Below are 23,604 nucleotides of genomic sequence, written 5' to 3' on the forward strand. Positions count from 1 at the left end.
TCTTTGTGTTTATTTTTTCATTAAAACTGTATATAAACTACCATTATTATTATTATGAGACAATATAGCTTAGGAAAAAATCATCTCCATGACAGCCCACAGATGAAAATGCCAGTAGAACAGGGCATCTCCATGAGATAAACACATAGCATTATAGGTAGTGGGGATCTCCCCACACCCATTAGCATTATGCCAGATCCCAAAGTATATCCTAGCAGCAAACATGTAAAGGCACAGCGAAGTAAAAGACATTCCAGGGTCTGTGGTCTTGGGGCCTTTCCTGGCCAAGACTGACCCCTCAGAGAGTTTTCTCCTTGTGGGTAGACACCTTGAACTTCAATTGCTACCTGCTGCTCCCCTGACATGGCCACTGGTACTGGATCTAAATTTTATCTTTTTTTTTTTTTTGGATTTTTCAAGACAGGGTTTCTCCGTAGCTTTTTGGTTCCTGTCCTGGAACTAGCTCTTGTAGACCAGGCTGGCCTCGAACTCACAGAGATCTGCCTGCCTCTGCCTCCCGAATGCTGGGATTAAAGGCATGAGCCACCACCGCCCGGCTCTAAATTTTATCTTAAAGTCAATTTCTTTTCTGCTTTGGTTTATACTTCTGAGCACTTTAACTTGTGTATAAATTGTGTACCCACTCCTGCAACCAGGATTCAACAGTAGCATCTTCCAAACTCCCTGTACACTGTTATAGTAATTGTTCTCTTTTAAGTTAAATACACATTGTATATTAAACATTGAATTTCTCCACATATTCCTATATTTGAAACATATGTTCTCCTCATAGATACTCTGCTAGTTTTCTATCATTGTATAACCAATCTTATAAGACTGTGATGGCTTTAGTGAACTCAGGTTTATTATCTAAGTTTCTCTGGGTTAGAACCTTCCTGAGAGATAGCTAGGTCCTCTGTTCATAACTCACTAGCCTGAAATGAATGTGTTGGTCAGCAGTGATATTGACTGATATTCAAAGCCATATTCCCAATGCTCTTTAGGTCCTGGGAACCAAGGATCTCAGAGACAAGAGAACAGTCTTCTTCAGAAGCATTTCATGACATGGATGTCTACCTGTCTGAGATCAAGGGGAGACATCTGCTCACTTCTTGTCTGTGGACTCACCAGATCAGCCTAGCCCTTCTAGGATGTGTTGCCTCTGCAGTCCACAGATTTAGAAACCTTAACTTTATCTGCAATCTTTCTTGCCATGCAATAAGACACAATCATCATAGTGATAACCTCACTACATTCATAGATCCAGACCATATACAGGGGAGGGTATAAAGGTGGGGAGGGTTTCCTATATCAGGAGGTACAAACCTTGAGAACCATCTTGAAATTCTACCACAGATGGGACAAATATCTAGAGAAAAGTCTTGCTAAAATATCAGTGTGTGTGTGTCTGTGTGTGTGTGTGTGTGTGTGTGTGTGTGTGTGTGTGTGTGAGAGAGAGAGAGAGAGAGAGAGAGAGAGAGAGAGAGAGAGAGAGAGAGTGTGAAACTTGAGGGGTCCAGAAGTTGTAACTTGAACCAGGTGTGACATCTATACAGCCATGTATGGTTACTGACTTCTTGTCTGTAGATTTACCAGATCCCAAGCCTGAGCTAAGTAGGAAAACAGCTACTCAGCCTCAAGTTAAATTCCTTCTGTGATATTAGCTACTTGTTAAATTGCCTGAGCTCTTTGAAGAGAAGTTAGTATTCTAAATTTGTAATATAACCTACCATTTCAGAAACTGGGTACTAACTCATATTAAAAAATATATAAGACAAAGAATGGATAGTTTGGAGCTTGAATTCATGCCTCAGTCTCTTATTTTATGGAACTGTCCTAGAGTGAACCCCAAACTATATAAATAAATTCTGTAAGTTACGAGAGCTGCCTATGAATCACTGAGGTTCTTGCCAGGGCTTCAGTTAAGCCCATGGTGCCTAGTGCTTCCTTTCCCTAAGTATCCATCAATGGGTTTCACTGTACACATCCAAATAATCCTTTTGAGATTATGGTTCTGAAAAGAGGCTAATAATTTCTCAAGACAGTTACTTTTAAAACTTAAAAAAGTGAATAATAGTCTTTATTTTAAAATCAGTTGCCATGGGGCAGGTTTTTATTCCTGGTTTCTTTATTAGTATGAGCTATAATTAATCAAGTTTTACTAATATTTGATATGCCATTTTAGAAAAAGGAATTCTGTCAAGAGATTAGTGATGTGATACCCAGAGAACGAGCTGCCAACGTGCAGAAAAGTGAAGGATCTTCCACATTAACTTGTAATACATTAGACATGTATGTCAAGTGAGCACTTCATGGGTTTGACATCAGGACAAATATAATAATAAATGTATCTCTCAGGATCATTGTGTAATATAAGAAATTGTCACCTGAAGAGTGCTTTGCATGCAGAATCTGTTTTGTAAATCTCAAGTATTATTTATAATTAATAACCATGAATGCCTTTGACATTAATCAAATATGACTCACTTTGACATGAATCAAAGTTGTCCATGATCAAAGAGTGGTATAAGTGTGGAATATCACATTCAATGATTATAGTGATATATTATTTGTGTTTTAATAATAAAGTGTGCCTGAAGATTGGTGCAAAGCTGCTACACTAGTCAGCCCTACAGACCAGGCAGTGGTGGCACACACCTTTAATCCCAGCAGCCACACTGGTTAACCAGAGAGGCCGGGTGGTGCTAGTGCACGCCTTTAGTCCTAGCACTAGAGAAGAATATAAAATGGAAGGAGATAGCTCTCGCTCTCAATCTGAGGATTTTAGATGCAGGATTACCTTTTGTTTGTCTGAGCCTTAGTAGAGGTAAGATCTCTCTAGTGTCTTGACTGCTCTGCTTTTCTGATCTTCAGTTTGAACCCCAATATCTATCCCTGGGTTTTTATTACTTGTGTAACAAATGATTCTAAACAAATATACATACATTTGTTATATATATATATATTTCATATATATGAAATAGATATGAATCTTTGTGAAAGAAATAAACATGAATCCATAATAATTTTTAAAATCCTATGGAAAAATTACATAGGGTAATAGTAAAATTTTGATGGAACATAATAAAGCCAGCATTTGAATATTGTTTTCAATTAAAATTAGGTTTTTGTGTTGCAGAATTGGTCATTTCAATTGCTCTACAAGCCCTAAAAGAATCCATGGTGTCACACAATGATGATCCTAACACTTAGGAAGTCGAGGCATGAGGATCATGAGTTCAAGACTAGCTTGGGCTAAATAGAAGCTTTGAAGTCAGCATGAGTTACAGGACAAAATTTAAAAGGCTTAAAGGAATTAATGAAGATCCACAAATCTTCACAGTCCTACAAAATTCATATAAGATTTCCAGGGCATATTCAGGCAGTTTCTGTTTCACTGGGATGAAGAAGAGCTGTTTGAAAATGCTTGCTAGTTATCCTGGCATTAAAGCTATCTCTGCTAGAACATTTCCAATTCAATAAGAACATGACAAGCCAATTAAAAAATGGACAAAAGAACTGAATATATATTCTTGCAAAGAAAATATTCAGTGACTAGTAAGTAAATGGAAGGATATTTAAAATCAGTAGGTAAAGAAAATAGTGAGGTAGCACTGTGATAGCTGGATTCAAAAGTTGTCAGGAGGCTGGACAAGATGGTTTAGCCAGAAAAGACTCTTGCCTCCCAGTCTGGTAACCTAAATTCAAGCCCAGGACTCAAAAGGTGAAGGGAAAAAACAGACTCCTGCAAGTCGCCCTCTGACATCCACTTCTTTGTGTGCCTTTGTGTATGTGTTCACAAACAATAAATACATATAAAGAAGTTTCCAGACTGTTGGAGAAAAGAAGTTGTTGAGCTGGCAGTGTAGTTCAGTGTTAAAGCTCTTGCCTAGTGTGTGTGGCCCTGGCTTCAAGCCGTAGCACCATAACCTCACAAAGGCTGTAGACATGATGTCAAGAAGTCAGAAGTCTCGTGCCTTATGTAGTCCATCCTTCAAAAAGTAGATGATCACTTCCCATCTACTAGCATTGTAGAACTTTAAGACAATTCTGAAGCCATTTCTGACAACTTTCAGTACTTCCCCTCCTCCCCTGGGAACCAAGGACATAACAGCTATGCATGCACGTACTGAGATGTTGGGAACTTTCCATCTCCATGAATAGGGACAAGATAACCCTTAGGTATTGACTCAGTTACTGATGTTTTGACTTAGTCCCTGGGAAGAAGCAAAGTGACCCTCAGAAGTTTCCCTTTATCTCATCTGACCTGGCAACCACTCTCCAGCCAATTATTGGTAATAGCCTTTTTGAATAAGTCAATCATAATAGTTAAAGAACAACCCCCAGACACCCCTTCCTTCTGTGGTTTTTCCCTTTAAAAATAGCCTGTACCAGACATTCAGGGTCTTCTAGCCTCCCAACTGCTGGAAGACCCTGTCATGACAGAATTAATAAAATCCTCATGCTTTTACATCAGCTGTGATGTGAGAGATGGTCTCTTAGGGCAACTCCTCCTCGGTGATTGGACGCTAGGGTCCAACAGCATGACTATACCTTTTTATAAGTTAAAATGAGCATTGGTTAAGATGCAGATATAACAGTATAATAATGGACTACACTAATTTAGTAGTTTCTCAAAGCCCAGAAATAGAATAGCCCTATGACCCAGTAATATGACCAAGATACATAGGTATAACCCAGAGATGAGAGGAAGGTAGGTATCATGCAAGTGCCCATTGTAGCATTATTCACAGTAGCAAAAAAAAAAAAAAAGCAGAAGCCAAGTGTTCATTCACAGATTTCATAAAGTACTCAATGCATGCCCAACACAAAAATATCATCATCTACAAAGAGGAATAAATACTGTAAGCATTAGCTATGTGAAATAATTCAGGCATAAAGCACACTTCTTATATGATCATTTATAAGAGATACCTGGTGAGGCAAATCCACAGTCAGAAAACACAGGGGCAGTTACTATAGACTAGGTGAGAGGGATGAGGAGATGCTGCCTAGGAGGCAGGGAGATTCGGTTTGGAGTGAGTAAGGTTGGGAAACAGCGATGAAGACTATGAAACTTTGTGAGTAAGAAAAATAGCAATAGATCATATACTTAAGACTAGTTAATCCAAGGGCCGGGCGGTGGTGGCGCACGCCTTTAATCCCAGCACTCGGGAGGCAGAGGCAGGCGGATCTCTGTGAGTTCGATACCAGCCTGGTCTACAGAGCTAGTTTCAGGCCAGGCTCCAAAGCCACAGAGAAACCCTGTCTCCAAAAACCAAAAAAAAAAAAAAAAAAAAAAAAGACTAGTTAATCCAGGTGTGGTGCGCATGCCTACAGTAATCCCAGCTCTTGGAAGGTAGCCACAAGGAGGAACAAAGTCATTTTGGCCATAAAACAAATTCTAAACTACCCTGGATTCCATAAGATTCCATCTTCAAAAGACAAAAAGCAAAAGCAAAAATTTAAATGGTTTATTTTATGCTTCATATATATTAAATTATAATTTTAAAAATTAACCATATAGCACACCAAAAAACCCCATTGAATTGTTTGCCTTAAATAATGGAATTATATAATCTGTGAATTGTACATGTATCAAGAAGTTATTATTTAAAAGAATGAATATTGAAAATCTTAAAATATCTCTTAATTATTATTTACATACACACAAATAAATGTATTTGTGGATTGCATCTGTTCTCAGGCAAGCTTTCTTAAACATCTCTAGTTCCACTGGGGGATAATTCTACCAACACTTTTCCTTCCAGGTATGTTTTCCTGATTGAAATTTTCATCCTTGTTACATGACGAGCACAACAAAAGCAGGTGCTGCATTTGCTGTTAATTTGCTGCTGCTTCATGGTGTCTGTCAAAGTGTCTGACACACAGTTGGTACTGTGTGGATGGATAGATGGGTGGGTGGATGTGTGGGATGGATGGTAGATGGATGGATGATAGATGGATGGAGATTGGGCCTAGAGTTTTCTTTCTTTCTTTCTTTTTCTTTTTCTTTTTTTTTTTTTTTTTTTTTTTGGCCTAGAGTTTTCAAGAATTGTTTTGGGGCTTGTTAGTTGATAATACAAAACTAGCCACAAGTTACAATTTTCGGCATTGTCTTTTGAGCTCACGCCAAGAGATGGACGCATAGCCATTCTAACACAGTGTGTAACTCGTCCAGCTGTGCTGACAGTTGATACACAGGATTTCTAATGGCCAGGGGGTTTGTCTTGTAGTTGGAGAAAAGATGTGCTTACATATTATGCAAAAATTGAGTGCTGGAGGTAAAATGATGAGAGAAACCTTGAATTCTGAGAACAAGCAAAGGTTGTTTGTATGAGACGGAAGCTATCAACAAGAGGACAAGTAGGCTGTTTAGATTAAGACACAGTTCCAGGTCGAAGAGCACTTTAAAGGGTGTCTAACCTGGGAGGAAAATAGACTTCAGACGGAAGAGGTCTAAAGAACAGCAAAACAAGGGCAAAGGGCAGATGCAAACTGAAATTGGGGAAATATTCTTGGAGCTAATTATAGTCAGAAAGTGGAGCCATTTCCCTAAAGAGGTAATTATCGTAAACTCAGTCGCGACATTCAAATGGAAATTGGAGATTTCCGAGAATGTGGTACTCATTTTTCTGGATCCAGAAAGTTCTACGGCTGCCTCGGAATTCATTATCATCTCCTCATCCTTTATCCTTGCCCTCCTGTGAAGTTTTCCATTTATCTGAGATTGCGTCTGTGGAGAGCTTTACAATTGTGTGCCTAGTTGGTGTTTTTGTTTCCCTAGAATGCCTGAATTAAAACTGCACCTAAGTCGAGGCCAGCAGCAGTTATACAATGTGGATTTTCATTTTGAGTTCAGTACAAGAAAGGCTGAAATTCCTATTTAAATTTTATTTCCTTCTTTTTCTTTTTTTTTCTCTCTCACCTATCCCAGGCAGGCCTCAATTCATCATTCACCAACTGTGGATGACCTTGAACTTCTGATTCTTCTGTTTTTATCACCTGTGTATGGGGGTTGCAGGCATGTGCCACCACACCTGGCTTTTATGTGTGGTGGCTCAAACACAGAAAACACACTACCAGTGGAGTTACAGCCTCAGCCCCTGAAATTTTCAAAGAATAGCATAGATTAGCAAAACTTCAGATTTTCTTAAAATATCCAAGTGGTTAACATTCTGTGAAAATTGGGTACATTTAATTTTTGTAAGTTTCCTGCATCCTGTAGTAATTTTTCAACAACTGATTCATTCTTCGTTTGCTCCCTAGATTCCAATTAAGACAGCAGTAAATGAATAAACAACACATGTTACATCAGTGATGGAGATAAATATTTGGAGAAAATTCTAGAGCATTGAGAAGGAGTAAAGCCTATCGACAGGCTAACACAAGACAGCTGATGCTGTGGGTATAAGAAGGGTTTGCTGATACTTCTGGAAGAATCCTGGGGGAGGCAGGTGTTGTGTGAAGGCAGATGTGTAAAAGGGACCAGAGAGGAAAGACTTGGACTATGTGTCCCTGAACAGTCATCTGGGTCATCATTGCTCTTCCCTTCTCTTCTTGGAATTATGGTCCCTTGCATAAAAGGTCAGAGGGCTCTTCTATTAAGATCTAGTAATCTGCCTAGGAGCACTGGAGGGGTTAGGGAAGGTGTCTACAGCAGTTAGCACTTTGATATTTGGATGCCACCTCTGCTTGAAAACTCCTCCCTCTTTATCCGGCCCTCTCTACAGTGCAGATGGCCTCCTGTTCAGTCATGGGATGATGCTGGATCACCATGAGAGCAAAAGCAAGACATCTGCCTGGAACACTCCGAACACTAAGGCAGCAAGGACACAGGTATGAAGACAGTCGCTGAATGGGGTCGGGGTGGGAAAAGATACCAAAGAAATAAAATGAAATCCTATGAAAACAAAATGGGCTCCAGACAGTAAAGAGCAGAGGGGAATGGACAGGGCTTGGACAACAATCCGGAGAAAGCGAATGTTTCTCCTTGACAGGGTTCAAATAAACACACATGGGGTGGTCCTTCTTCTGTGGGAAGCACGAAAAGAGAACTCATACAGCAATATTCATGACATCATTGCAGAATCAGCTCTCCTACAGCCCAGAGGACATGGCCTGCAGACCCAGAAGAGCTGTGCTGTTCCACATAGTCTACAGGATGCTATTGGGTATTCTGATCCCGGGGAGTGGAAGGAAAATAAGGCATCAAATAAGCAAGTGTTTTAAAAGAAGATGAGGAAAAGGATATTAAATATTCAAACGCACCCAACAGGAGAACTAAAACCCTAGCTTCCAAAATGTACAAGACGTGGAAACTGATTTAGAGAAAACCGTGCCGTGAGCCTCTCTTCTTTTGAGGCAGGAAGTGAAACTCGGTGGCTTAATTGAGCAAACAAGAAGAGAGCGCTTGAGCCTGTTTACTGCATGCAAATCATCACCAGAGAATAAAAGATGCTTCGCTGGCTGCTTCTGGGGGACTGGGAGGCTGCTGCACATCATCAAGAGCCTTCTGTGTTCTTGTTTTGTTGCTATATGCGTGTGCTACTTTGATTTTTTTTTCTTAAAAAGTTAAGACTAAAATCGTTTCTCTCAAAGCCAGAGAGGAAATACAAGAATTGAATAACCATCTCCTCACTTAGGCAATTAGTCTGGGTGGAAAAAAAATGACATGGCAACATTGTATTTGAGCTTGTTTGTCCCTGACCGCTAAGAGAACTGTCGTAGTTAAGCTTCCTATTGCTGTGATAAAACACCACCACCCATAAAGCAACTTAGGGAGGAGAGCATTTACTTCCCCTCACAGATTACATCCTATCACTGAGAGAAGTCAGGGCAGGAACTCAAGCAGGGAAGCAACCTGTAAACCGGAACTGTACTAGCTAGCTCATCTTGACATAAACTAGAGGTATAAGAGCGACGAGAACTTTAATTGAAAGAGTGCCTCCATAAGATCCAGCTGTGGGGCATTTTCTTAATTAATTGCTAATGGGGAAGGCCCAGCCATGGTGGGTGGTGCCATCCTGGCCTGCTAATCATGGGTTCTCTAAGAATGTAGCAAACCAGTAAGCAGCACCCCTCCATGGCCTCTGTATTAGCGCCTGCCTCCAGGTTCCTGCCCTGTGTGAGTTTCTGTCCTCACTGATTTTGATGATACAGAACTGTGAGTGTAATAAACCCTTTCCTCCCCAAGCAATCGTACCCTTACTAATAAAGGAGCTTAGGCAGAGGCCATGGAGGAATATTGCTTACTGACTTGCTCATCATGGCTTACTCAGCCTGCTTTCTCACAGCACCCAGGACCGCCAACCCAAGGGTGGCACCACTAACAGTGATGGGGCTCCCCGCCCCCCCCCCCATCAATCATTAATCAAGAAAATGTATCGCAGGCTTATATGCAGGTCAGTCTGGTGGAGGTGCCTTCTGAATTGAGGTTTCCTTGTCTAAAAGGACTCTAGCTTATGTCAAGTTGACAGGACCAGACACAACCTTAGAACTTGAGGAAATATTAAAAACAAACAGTTCATTACCATCCCAGCAGAACTGCAATGGTTTGAAGAACAATCTCTGTCTTAGAACAAGGTCAGGGCAATTGCTGGCCAAGTGACGACATTGGGAAAGGTAGCAGCCATCACAGATGGAAGAAGTGTCTCTTAAAGCCAAGTATATAATGTTCCTTACCTTGGGACATCACAGGAAGAAAAGGAGGAAGTCCTTGCGTTGGAAAGAAGAGTAGAGAGCCCTGGGAAGGGCTGCCATGCTAGACAACATGCTCCAGAAGCCACCATAAGTAAAGCTGATGTCTAAATAGAGACAAGAGGAAATGAAGGGACAGGTCATGAAAACAACTAGAGGAAGGAAGTTCCAGACATGGAACTGGCTGGTAAAAATGGTCACCCATGGTCAGTGTGAGACATTTCCTTCAGTGTCTCAAAGATGTTTCTAATTCAGTGTTTTCTAAACTGGACTGTTTGTGTTTCCCTCAGGCCATCTTCCTAGTGTTCCTCTCCTGCACTGGGGTGCAGCCAGTGGTCCCGATCAGGAAGCCGGAGCTCCCCATTGATCAGATCCTCTTTCTCTGTAGATCTAAGCAATCTACAGCATGCTTATCAATTGCATGGGCTCTTGTAGCCTACAGCATGCGTACCACTTGAATGGACGCCTACAGCTCCTTCTCCACTATCTTCAGCATAGCATCTGTTCACACTGAACTCTCCACCCTACAACATTGAAAAAGTAAGTCAAAGCATGTATTAAATGACAGCCATTCAGTGGCTCTCCAGTGGTCTTAGTATAAAGATCAAAACAATCAGCGTGGGCTGAGCTGTCGTGCCTGGTCTGTCCTGCAAGCCCCTTGCTCTGCGTACCTGTCACCTTCTGCACACTGCCTCAGTTCTCATTGCGCCATTTACGATGGCTTTCTTTCTGACTAGAGATGCCAATCTTCCCCCTTACATTTTATTGACCCGCATGGAAACTCTCTGGATTTGGTCTGATCTCGGTGTCCTGACAATTTTGCTTGCTCGTTTTTGTCAAGTGACAGTCATCTGAGAAGAGGGAACCTCAAGTGAGAAAAATGCTCCCATGCTACTCCTTGTGATCTTGACCACATCTGAAATCAACCAAAACCCAAGCCCCATTCATAAATTCTCTTTAAATATGTGATATACTATAACATATATTCAGTTCTGTTCCCTTAGAGAACCCTGACTAGTACAGCTTCCACAAGACTGGCATGTATGCAAGTCTGTTGGGGCATTTTCTTGACTGATGATTAATTCAGAAGGGTCCATTCCGATAGGGGGTGCTACCCCAGACAGGAGGACCTGGTATGCATATGAAAACAAACAGAGCAAGCCAGGAGAAGTGAGCCACAAGGCAATGTTTCTCCAGGGCTTCCGCTTCAGGTTCCTCCCTTGAGTGCTTACCCTGACTTCATTAGTAATGGAGTGTAGCTAAGCTGTTTTTGGTCATGGTATTTATTTTAGTAATAGAAACCCAAAGATACCCAGAGAGAACGTGCTGATTTGTCTGACCTTGTTTATGTCATTTCTTATGCTTTTCCTTCCTTGCCAATCTTTTTAATTCTTTGAGAAAAGGACAGTACCTACAGTGCTGTATCTCCAGCATTTACAAATACCACCCAGCATATAATCTGTCTCCAGTAAGATAGACATTATCATTCCAAGTCCTCATCCCTCTATTATTTCCTGATAGACTTCTTCCAGACCTTCTAGTTTCCTTTTTAACCCAAGAGACATGATATGACAAGGGGCACCATATACCATGAATAATAAAAACCCAGAGACAGATGTTGGGGTTCAAACTGAAGATCAGCAAAGCAAAGCATCCAACCCACTAGAGAAATCTTACATCTACTAAGACTGGGCAGCTGCAGATTTAGCTCTAAGCCTCTGTTTCCTTTATATTCCCCTTTAGTGCTGGGATTAAAGGTGTGTGACTCCCTTGTACTGGGATTAAAAGTGTGAGCCACCACCTGGATCTGTTTCTGTTTTGATCTTGTGTAGCCCAGGGTGGCCTTGAACTCACAGAGATCTCTCTGCCTCTGTCTCTCTAAAGGCGTGTGTCACCATTGCCTGGCCTCTGGGGGCTTATTTTTACCCTCTGATCTTCAAACAAGCGTTATTTATTAAAACATAAATACAATATCACTATAGCACCAGACTTCTAGCTAAGGCCACAAATGTTAGAGTCCAGAAAAAGAGGAATGAATTTCCTTTGCTATGCCAGAACAGAGGGATTATGCATCCCCTGTTCTACCCAGGATCCTCTTAGGTACCTCTGTATCACTTAACTATCGACCAGAGCCAGAAAGAGCACTCAGTGTGGGTGAGCAAGTCCCAGACACGGATGCCCAATACCTCCAGCTCACAAGCAAAGAAAGAAAACTAATAAAACAAGACTTCAAAACTCGGGGCAGCTTGTATCTCCTGTAGAATAGGGGAAAGGGATATCAGAGATCTCTTCCGCAACTTCAGTCTCTTAATTAAATTCCAGCTGTTCCTGTGCTCAGCATGGGGCTCAAACCCACGACTCTGAGATTAGGAGTCTCATGCTCTACCTACTGAACTAGCCGGGCCTGGGCAGGACAGAAACATCTGTCGACAGTTCTTTTTATTTTATTTTATTTGATGTGGGATGGGGTGCACAGGTACCATGTCATGCTTGAGGAGGTCAAAGTCCAACTTGTAGTTAGTTCTCTTCTTCTGCCATGTGGATATTGGGGATTGAACTTGGGTCTTCAGGCTTGTCAGCAAGAACCTCACCAAACCTCCATATTCTCATGGAAATATCATTTTTTTACTCTCATTTATTGAAGAGACTTTTTTTCCCCCCAGTGCGTTCCTGCTGTCTTTGTTGGAAATCATCTGGCTGTAGATACATGGATTTCTTATCAGGTTCTCCATCGTGTCCTGTGGGTTGTGTGCCTATTTTAATGCCAGTGCTATGCTGTTTGGTTAATGCAGCTTTGAAGTAACTTGAAGTTAGGTACTAGAATGCCTCCAGGTTTGTTCCCTTTTCCTCAGGACTGTTTGGCTGCCCAGGTTCTTTTGTGGTTTCTTTTCAATATTCAAGAAGACTGTCATAGGTATTTTGGTAGGAATTATATAAATATATAGACCCCTCTGGGCAGTGTGAACATTTTAGCCATATTAGTTCCTCCAATCCACACATACATTTATCATCATATTCATGTTCTCTTTAATTTACTTCCTCAGCATGTTATAGTTTGCATTACAGAGATGTTCTACTTCTTGGATTAAATTTTTTTTCCTAGAAAAAAACTTTTAAGACTGACTGATTCTTGCCACATGGCCTTTTAGTAACAACTACTGAAATAAAAACCATGCATCTTTATAGGTGACAGGGCAAAAAGCCAAAACCATTGTGCAAAGACCAACATGCACCTCCAAGGCTTTGGACCTGCCAGGTCAGGCTCAAACCTGGCTCTGTCGCTTACTCTTAGTGATAATGGAAAAGTGTCTGAGCACACACTCTATAAAGTGGGTCACATCCACCCCTCATGTCATAGAGCACATTGCACGGGTTAAATGGAATAGCTTGATCACAGAAAGCACTTAGCATAGACCCTGCCCAGCATGGGGTATTCTGCAAGTGGAGCAGCTGTGGATGACAGGGATGGTGACAACATTACTTCACTCCACAGGGAAAGAATTGATTTATGTGCATTTTAAATTATATCCCTATGCCACAATGTCTTAAATATTATACAAACAGAAGTATATAAGGAATAAAACAGCATAAATATCAATAAAGCTTTTTCTACTGTCTTCCCATGTCTTATCTTCTGCAGCTCCTTGTAAGCATGCTCTTACCACCCAGACTTCTGCGGCAAAAGTTCCAAGTGAAGGGCGTTTCCCAAAAGATCTAGGTTTGAGCCTGAACTCATAATTCGTCAAATCACCTGCCACCAATCACACTTACCACTGTACCTTTCACAGACCCAAAATAACTAACCTAACCGTACTAACTCGCTAGTTAACTAGCTAACCCTACAGACCAGTCTGGAGACCTTTCTGCCTGCCTCCCGGGCCACAGTCACTGTGTATCTGAAGGTCAGGCTCATGTCCCATCTCCTCCTGAAGTTCCCTAGTGGTTCTTCAGTCTCCCATGGTCGGCAGTCATCTGCTTCGTTTCTAGTTCTACGCACTTGCCTCTCCGGCAAGGCTGTGAGGTAGAAGACAGTCCCCATGTCAACAGTCCCTAGATCGCCCTGATCATCATTACTTAGAAATGAGAGGTCTTCGGAATATGCCTATCAAAAACACTTTGAGAAAGGTTTCTTTTTCAGTAGATATTTTTTCTTTAACATTCAAAATAATAAATTTTATTATGCTATTTTCATACATATGTATCATCATACTTTTTGCTCATTATCAGCCCCTATTACCCTTTTTCATGATTCCCCTCTAGTCAATTCTCTTTTTCCTTCAAATAGCCCCCTTCCGCATTCATGTCACATACACCTGTGGGCATATACATGCATGTATATATTTAAATTGAGAGTCCACAGTTAAGAGAAAGTATGTGATATTTTATCTCTCCTATTCCCATTACCCTCTTATTCCTGTGTTTAAAAAATATCCTGCTGCTGCTGCTGCTGGATATGGTGGCGTGCGCCTTTAATCCCGGCACTCAGAAGGCAGAGACAGGTGGATCTCTCTCTCTCTCTCTCTCTCTCTCTCTCTCTCTCTCTCTCTCGGAGTTTGAGGCCAGCCTTGTCTACAGAGTGAGTTCCAAGACAGCCAGGACTACACAGAGAAACTCTGTCTTGAACAATACCAAAATAGACATTTGTTCTACCACAGTTTTAGCCATAAAAACAGATGCCCTTGCTACATTTATTTAAATATAGTTCTTAAAATCAAACAATTACCGCAGTAAAACGAGCATCCTTATTTAGAAATAGACACTAGGATATAGTGAGATTAATTAAATGCACATTTAAAAAAAAATATCTGGGGCTGGAGTGATGACTCAGCAGTTAAAAGCATTTTAACTTTGGTAGCCATTACCCACGTTGAGTGGTCACAGCCACCTATAAGTTCAGTTCTGGGAGATCTGATGACCTTTATGAACACACAGGTACACACACGGTGCACATACTCTCAGGCATGCACACACGCATGTACACACACAAACACACACAGTAACAAATGCAATAAATATTTAAAAATGAGTTTCTAAAAACTTCAAAGTAATTCTTCCTTCACTGGAATAAAAATCATTGTAAAGGCAAGGAGAGAATGCTGACATTCCTCTTACACTTTGGTTCAAATGAGAATGATTTTTTTTAGGTCAAGAAAACCTTTGTCTTTCTCGTCTTTGTTCCTAATTTGGTTATAGTTCTAGGTGTTATTTGGAGTTGTACAAAAACAGTAAGCTTTTAAAGTCTGTCCAGAGGCCCCCAAAAGAAATCACAACTCATTCTGTCACGTGGTGTGTCTTGAGAGTTGAACATGAGCAGTGCTAGGTGCTGGGTGACCTGAGCACAGTTGATGGACAGCCAACAGAGAAGCTAATCACTCTTTCCCCGGCTCCAGAAAGAGCCCTGTGGGCAGTGAGTGCGGGCTACAAGTAGTTTATTATTTGGTAGCCTTTTCCAAGTCAGGAGCACAGAGGCTGATGAGGACTCAGTAGTCGCTCATTCAAAGGTTGCTTCCTCCGGCCTTTTCAGCTGGAAATACAAGAGGAACCTAAGGCATCAGTTTTCGAAAGGTTTTAAGTCGTGCTTCAGAAAATCATCACAAACCTGTGATATTTGTGTTTTATTGTGAGTGGAAATAACTCATTACCGTGGTTAGTGGAGTGGCTTTTGATCGAAAAGTGGAAGCCAAGTAGCGGAAAACAAATTGTACGGCTCTGTGTGGAAAATCGGAAAGAAAATTTATCACTTCGGTTTCTTCCGAAAGTAAAGAGGTAGGGTCTGGGGTTGGGTCTCTTTTGCTTCTAAGCATCCCTGGAAATGGGCAAGAAGACTGGGGGACGTTGCCATGGAGAGGGGCATCAAGCAGTGAGGATCTTCCTCCCCAACACAGCTGGAGCAGCTCACTGGGAAGAAAGACAGAGGCTGAAGGACACAGTTCCCCAAAGCAGCTGAGGGAAAGTCAAGCAAATCGTGAAGGGGGAAGCAAAACTCCACGTCTCAGAGTGAAATAGCTTCTACATCTGACTTCCTTGATGTATCAGTAGGGTTAGCTGAAGCCGGTTCTACATCTGACTTCCTTGATGTATCAGTAGGGTTAGCTGAAGCCGGTTCAGTCTTAACCAGACAAAGTTGACTCGGGTTGGGCTTATTCAGAGAAAACGAATTCCAAACTGAATACTACTGATTATTACATATGAGATATCTTTGTGAAGGAAGCTGGGCTTTTGTTATAGCTCCCTGAATGTGTCTATCACCACGATGGATCTTCCCAACCATTCAAACGCAGAGATGGGTCAGGTGGGCACAAGTGGTGTTTACATGGAATTCCCACCCCTTGGAGGTTGAAGCAGTGTGACTGAGGGTACCAGGTCAGCCTGGGCTGCATGGTGAAACGATGGAGTTCTACTGACTATTCATAATCAGCTCATTTAACTTGTGGAGAGAAATTACTCAGCCCAAGATGTTTGGAAACCCAGCCACCGCCTTGTTTTTCGACATGCGAAGTAAGTTGTTGACAATGGCTTGGACTTGCCATTGGCCATTATCCTTTTGATTAGACCCTTTTACATACTTCACTCTGCAGCTGTCTAGCCCTACCTGGGGGCCATCACCACTTAAACTCAGAGGTTGAGCATTCCAGGCTGTTTCAGAATCGCATCAAGCTGCAGTGTTAAAAACTCAATGAGGACAATGTACTACTGAGCTTGGAGTTAAATGGACAAGACGTCAGTTTTGCTTCAAGGAGAGTTGATGCATCCGCAACAATTGCAAATTAATTAAACCATAGGTTGGGTGTGGAATTACCATAAAATGACAATAGGTTTATATCTGTCATGAAAAGCAGTAAGACAAATGAAGTGCAAAGTTCAAAAGAGATCATCTTCCAAAGAGTAAATGTAGCAGGTAAAGAAACCTGGAGAAAGGCTCTGTTCCACCAGTGATACAACCAATATGAAATTAAAAGGAAGGACTTTATTTTCATCCTTCAAGCTAGCACAAAATTAAATACGTCTCAATACCCAAAACTGCTGGAGGTACTGGCACTCTGACCGAGGCTGCCAAATACATTGTAACTGGCTCACCCCTTCAAAAATCATTTTGGCAATAAGCACGGGAAACGTTTAGAAACATGCATGCTTAAGGGACTGGAGAGATGGCTCAGCGGCTAACAGCACTTGCTGCTCTTATGGAGGACTGGAGTTCAAGTTTCCAGCACCCACATAACAGCCTACAGATCCAAGGATTTGACACCCCCTTCAGGCCTCTGTGTGCCCATGCATCGAAACACACCCCCACCCCATGTGCTCCGTACATACACACAAAAATAAACACTAAAAATAAGTTTCTTAAAATAATGCATGCCTTTGGTTCAGTACTTAGTGATGAAAGAATTCCTGATGCGTATCAAACATCATAAATACTTGCCTTTGCTTGGAGGATGGTCTGTCCTGGGAGATTCGTTTATGGTCTGTCGTTTAAGGGGTAGTTTTTGTCCCTTGCTATAAAGATGTATATTGTTGTCCCTACTGTATATGGATGTTCCTTGTTGTCCCAGCAAAATGTGACTGAAGGGTTAGGGCAAAACTGAAGACTTTCCCATTCCTTTTGTGGGTCTGAACTAGGACAATACAAAAGCTAACCAAAAGACGCTTCCTGGAGACAGACAGAAAATGAAGACACCCCAAGCTTTGGCCCTGCCCTTAGATGTGAGTCAGCGAGGTCCTAGGCGCCTGCATGTCTTATCACAGAACCATCCACATTGCATTTTAGAAACAGCTTCAATTGTCAAAGAAGAAAACATCAGCTGGGCTTTGTGGACATGACTATAATCACAGAACTTCAGAGGTAGAGGCGGGAGGCCAAGGAACTTAGTCATTCTTGGTTACAGCAACTGGGAGGCTGTCCTGGGTTCCGTGAGATCTTCTCTCCAAAAACAAAAAACAGGGGAAATATTAAGCAAGTGGCCAATTACATAACAACTAAGTGAATGAGTATTTATGTACAAGTGAAAGCACTGTCTACACTTCTCATCCGTGTGGCAGCGTGAGGTGTGCAAGAGGTCCCTTCACCTTAGATGGTGAAGTGTTCTCTCGGGATTTAACTGAGCCAGAGAAAGAGGAGAGATACAGACACGTATGTATATATATATATATATATATATATATATATATATATACTTAAAGTATGTATATATATATATACTTAAAGTAATTGCTGAAAATTCCCCAAACAGGCACCAAGAAGCTTTTCGAAGTGACAGAAATTTTCTGTTTTGGGGTGTACTAATAGTTTCATAGGGATACACATTCAGCAAAACTCATCTAACTGTAAAGATTTAAATCATACATTTTATTGGACATAACTGGCATGTTCATAAATGTGTTCTTAGGGGTAAAAAATATGCAGTCGAAAGATATTAACTCTAAGTATGTTCAGCATTATAGAGAACTTCATGCACTCTGCTGGTTTGCTTTCTGTCACTGTGTTAAAACAACACTGACCAAAAGCAACTTGGGGAGGAAGGGGCTTATTTGAATGACCCTCAACCTTCCCAACGCTGTGACCCTTTAATACAGCTCCCCCCCCAAACCATAAAATTATATTTGTTGCCACTTCATAACTGTAATTTTGCTACTGTTATGAATTGTAATGTAAATGTCTGATATGCAGGATATCTGATATGTGACCAAAAGGTCATGACCCACAGGTTGAGAACCATTGGTTTATTTTATCCTGTACTTCTAGGTAGCAGTTCATCATCTAGGGAAGTCAGGCCAGAAACTCAAGCAAGAACCTGAAGGTAGGAACTGTAGCAGAGAGCAGAGGAAAGCAGCTTGCTGGCTTGCTCTTCCTGGTTTACTCAGCTTTTGTTTATTTTTTTCTTGATTTAAAAAAGTACTTTTTAGTTGAAATAGAAGTATTGACTCGTGTAGCAGGTCTAGAAGAGGGCTTCTGAAACCTGCCCATGCATAATCCCCTCTCATCTGAGAATGTTTTAATACCTTGAATTGTATATAAAATATACAAATCCAACACTGACTGATAATAAATCACAATAAAATTAATTTTAAAATATTTTTGGAGTTAATAACATGGATATGATAGTTTTATTTTGACATTAAGAATTGACTATTCACTGAAAAAAAATGATACTACAAGATGTAGCTGGTCTGTAATTAGTTTTCCAAAGTTGATCAGTATTTTGATTTCATAATCCTCATTGTTGAGAACATAAATATGAAGTAAAATTGGAAAAACTATGTTCTGTATTTTAATTAACTAATTAATTTTGAGAGAGGCTTTCATGTATCTAAGCTGATCTTGAAATCCTAATCCTCTTGCCTGTACCTGTGGAGACAGAGGTGTGCTGCCAGGCTGGCTGGAGTTTCCTGAAGGGTTTTTATTGTTTGTTTGTTTGTTCCCTTTTGATCATTTTGTTTTGGAGATGGGATCTTGTGTTCCAAAGTGATTTTTAAACTTAAACATTCTAACACAATTCAATCCAAAGATGAATTATTTGGTCCTTCTATGCTTAATGAAGATGGCAGGAAAATGTTACAAGTCTCTGCTTTTCATAACAAAATCATTGTATTTCTTTTTTTAAAAAAAAATATTTATTTATTATGTATACAATATTCTGTCTGTGTGAATGCCTGCAGGCCAGAAGAGGGCACCAGAACCCATTACAGATGGATGTGAGCCACCATGTGGTTGCTGGGAATTGAACTCAAGACCTTTGGAAGAGCAGGCAATGAAATGCTCTTAACCTCTGAGCCATCTCTCCAGCCCAAATCATTGTATTTCTATAAGGTCAGAAAATTCAGTGTGTACATTAACAAACAGTGCAACCCATAACATCTGATCATCTTGACTATGAGCTGAAGTGCTCCAGTGTTTGTTGGTGTGTGCACGAGAGCATGGACAGTACACAATGTACGTGTGGTACGTACACATACAGTATGCATGGTACACAATGTACGTGTGGTATACGTACACATACAGTATACATGGTACACAATGTACATGTGGTACGTACACATACAGTATGCATGGTACACAATGTACATGTGGTATACGTACACATACAGTATGCATGGTACACAATGTACGTGTGGTATACGTACACATACAGTATACATGGTACACAATGTACATGTGGTACGTACACATACAGTATACATGGTACACAATGTACATGTGGTACGTACACATACAGTATGCATGGTACACAATGTACATGTGGTATACGTACACATACAGTATGCATGGTACACAATGGACGTGTGGTATGTTTACATGACAGTATGCATGGTACACAATGGACGTGTGGTATGTTTACATGACAGTATGCATGGTACACAATGTACTTGTGGTACGTACACATGACAGTGTGCATGGTACACAATGCAGATGTGGTATGTTTACATGACAGTATGCATGGTACACAATGTACATGTGGTATGTTTACATGACAGAATGCATGGTACAAAATGTACATGTGGTATGTTTACATGACAGTATGCATGGTACACAATGTACATGTGGTATGTTTACATGACAGTATGCACAGGACACAATGTGTATGTGGTATGTTCAGAGCCAAGGCCCTAGTAAAGTCACGTGATGACATACAAAGAATCACTGACCCAAGAAGCTCAGGCGGATCATTACATATGTGAACTTAAATTCATTTTGGTCACTGTTCAGAAACTTTACTCTTGTCATTTTTTTCTGAATGTGCCCCCCACATTCATTGCCTAGGGTCTTAATCCACAGTTTAGGAAGCCATGATTAAGAAAATCCACTGGGAATAGCGAAGTAAGATAAGGGCACAGAAACTACAAGTGAGGTATAACAGACGCGGGACCTAGAGAAGAGCAGACCCAGGACGAAGTTCCTGGGATAAAGACTTCCGAAAATGGAGAGACACATTCGTAATAAAACCGAGACCATCAGAATCACCGTGAAAATCCTAAAAGTTCCAGAGAGCAAAGGCAATTACAGGCCTGTGTCAGTCACCTCTGAGGTGACTAATAAAAACACAAAGGTGTTACCTCAAATGCTGTGTCTGCTACTGTTGCGTATCGGGGCTCATCACTGCGAAGAATATACTTTTCTATATATTTTTGTATTCACTGTGTTACTGAATTCTTTAGTTGTTTAGTTTTTCCAACTGATTGTCTTGTGTTTTCTATGCTTATAGTTTTGTCACCTAGAAGCAATATTTGTACTTCTCTTTTCTCAACCTTACTCATCAAATGTCCCTGTCATTTCTGGCTACACTAACAATTTTCCACAGCAATAACGAGTAGCAAACTTTGCCCTGACCATTTATGAGCCATTTCTAGGACACAACCTTAAAATTAACACGATCTCATCTTCAGTCAGAAGTGAGTCTTTACCATGATGCATAGTGTTGATTATATTACATTTTGTAATCTAGGAGAAATGGATAGTGAGTGCTGTGTGCTTTTTTTTTAAAAAAAAGCGTTTTGTGAGATGAACTTATTTTTATTGAGGGTATATGGCTGATTTGCCTGCAAGCATATCTCTGTACCTGGTGCCTGGAGAGAAAAGAAGAGGATGTTGGATCCCCTGGAGCTGGAGTTACAAAGAGTTGTGAGCCACTGTTTGGGCACTGGGAAGTGAACCCAGGTCCTGTGGCAGAAGAGTCAATGCTCTTAACTACTGAACCAGGTTTCCAGCCTCACCACATACAATCTTAATATCTTTGAAAGTGATCATATGATTTTATGACTTTGATTTATTAACAGGATAAACTTTTGATGTATTATTCTTGTACTTTTGGTTGTGACATTATTATTAATTATAATTATTATTATTGTTGGTTTTTCGAGACAGGGTTTCTCTGTAGCTTTGGAGCCTGTCCTGGAACTCGCTCTGTAGACCAGGCTGCCCTCGAACTCACAGAGATCCGCCTGCCTCTGCCTCCCGAGTGCTGGGATTGAAGGCGTGTACCACCACCTACTGGCGGTTGTGACATTATTTTTTAAATGTGTTGCTGAGTTGCTGATATATATATTAGATCTAAGAAGGATTTTATGAGTCCCTCCCTGCCTCTTTCATTTTTGGGCTCTAGTGTTAATGTCTTCTCATTTTGTGAACAGAATGTAGAAGCTGTCCTCTTGTCTTGTACTGCAGTAGTTTTCACAGCGCTGGAATTTTCTCTCCCTCAGGGACTAAAGAAGAGTGCCTAGTGAGAACACCCGCCCTTCATGTGGTTCCCTCTCACAGCCTTCTCTTTGGTTCTCCGTTAACTTCTCTGATTCGATTATGCTATGTTTTTAAATATCTTCTTAGTCATTTTGGTCATCAATGTTTTTCTATGAAATAAATTTTCAGTGAGATGGTTTTATATATACACATTTACATATCAAATTTAGATAAAATGCAAATATAATTAAGAGAGTATGTTCAGAGCTGACTGAGAGTGACTTGACCTGTTGCACTATCATACCTGTCTATTCCTAAGTTTTCTTATGATGTCAGAGGTCCTTCTGTTTGTGTGTTGCTTTCATTGATTAATGAATAAAGAAACTGCCTTGGCCTAGTTGATAGGGCAGAACTTAGGTAGGCAGAGAAAACAGAACTAAATGCTGGGAGGAAGAAAGCGGAGTCAGAGAAGTCATGTATCTTCCACCTGAGATGGACGCTGGTTATAATCTCCAGTAAACCACTGCCACGAGGCAATACACAGATTAATGGAGATGGGTTAAACTAATATGCAAGAATTAGCCATTAAGAAGTTAGAGTTAATGGCCAAGCAGTGTATTAATTAATACAATTTCTGTGTGGTTATTTCAGGTGTAAGCTAGCCCAGTGGCTGGGACGAACAAGGGGCCCTCTCCTTGTAACATTCTTACAAACGGAAAGTCTTCTTATTCTTAGTATAACTTCATATTTGCATTTACATAGAAGTCATTATAAGAGGAATATTATTATGGTCTCTTAATGCATTTTTCATTTCTTAACACTTTAATTAATACACAACAATGGGTTTCACTATGACTTTTCCATGCCTAAAACCCCTCAACAATCCTTTTATGATCCTTCCTCTTTTCTAATGGTTTCACCTTTACTTTCACAGCATCTATTCCTCTCCAAGGTTCCATGCATGAGAAAAAAAATCTTATTATAATCAAAACACAAGCAATGAATTAAGAAAATTTACATCAATGTGTCACTATTTTGTATTTTCAAACCCCTTTACATTTCTAAATGGGGCTTATAATGTCCTGTAGAGCAAAAGGATCAAGTTCAGGATCATTTGGCTATCATATCCCCTTAGTCTCCAGGAGGGTTCAAGATACATTCTTTCAGGGATGGTCAGGCATTGCACTTCAAAATGCTTAACAACCAACTATTTCATAGAATGTTCCCCAGCTAAAATTTGTCTGATGTACTGATTATTTTAGAAAAGACTATCACAGAAGTGATGGAGGAATTTTTATTTTATGTAGCTAAATTTAGCAGTATAAAAATTATCTGGATTTGTTTGAGGTGAGATAAGCTGTCCCTAAGATTAAGGAGGTATTTGCTCTTGTTTTCTCTTGGACTTTAAGTTGCTAGAACGTCACAATTGGAATTCTGAAGACTCTGGAGTTTCCTCTCGTGTAGACTGTGAGGTTCTTTACATTTTCCCAAATGGCTGCACAAATGTGTCTTTGGCTCAGTGACTTGAGGTGACCCTCATTGAGGGTTCAGCCTCTGAGTGAATTCTGTCTCTTGAGTTTTCTGGTCCAGTTTGTCTGGATATTTATGTGCCCTGAATTAAACTATTTTATTTAGACACTGTATACTATTTTCATATCTACTAAGATCTGTCTTCCTTCATATTTTTTCAGTTTGGGTGTTTTAGTTTATTTTTTCTTGAAATTCTTAAATGTCCA

General features: G+C 40.5%; 1 non-coding gene across 1 annotated transcript; it reads right to left on the bottom strand.

Annotated features, from left to right (window-relative positions):
- Positions 1-12,030: 12,030 nt before the first annotated feature.
- On the bottom strand, positions 12,031-12,103 carry Trnar-ccu. Its single transcript has one exon. It is a non-coding gene; the product is annotated as a tRNA-Arg (tRNA).
- Positions 12,104-23,604: the final 11,501 nt, after the last annotated feature.

This window comes from Microtus oregoni, unplaced genomic scaffold (assembly GCF_018167655.1).
Source record: "Microtus oregoni isolate MIOR12 unplaced genomic scaffold, Mior012 000038F_ref0000394, whole genome shotgun sequence".
NCBI classification, from domain to species: Eukaryota; Metazoa; Chordata; class Mammalia; order Rodentia; family Cricetidae; genus Microtus; species Microtus oregoni.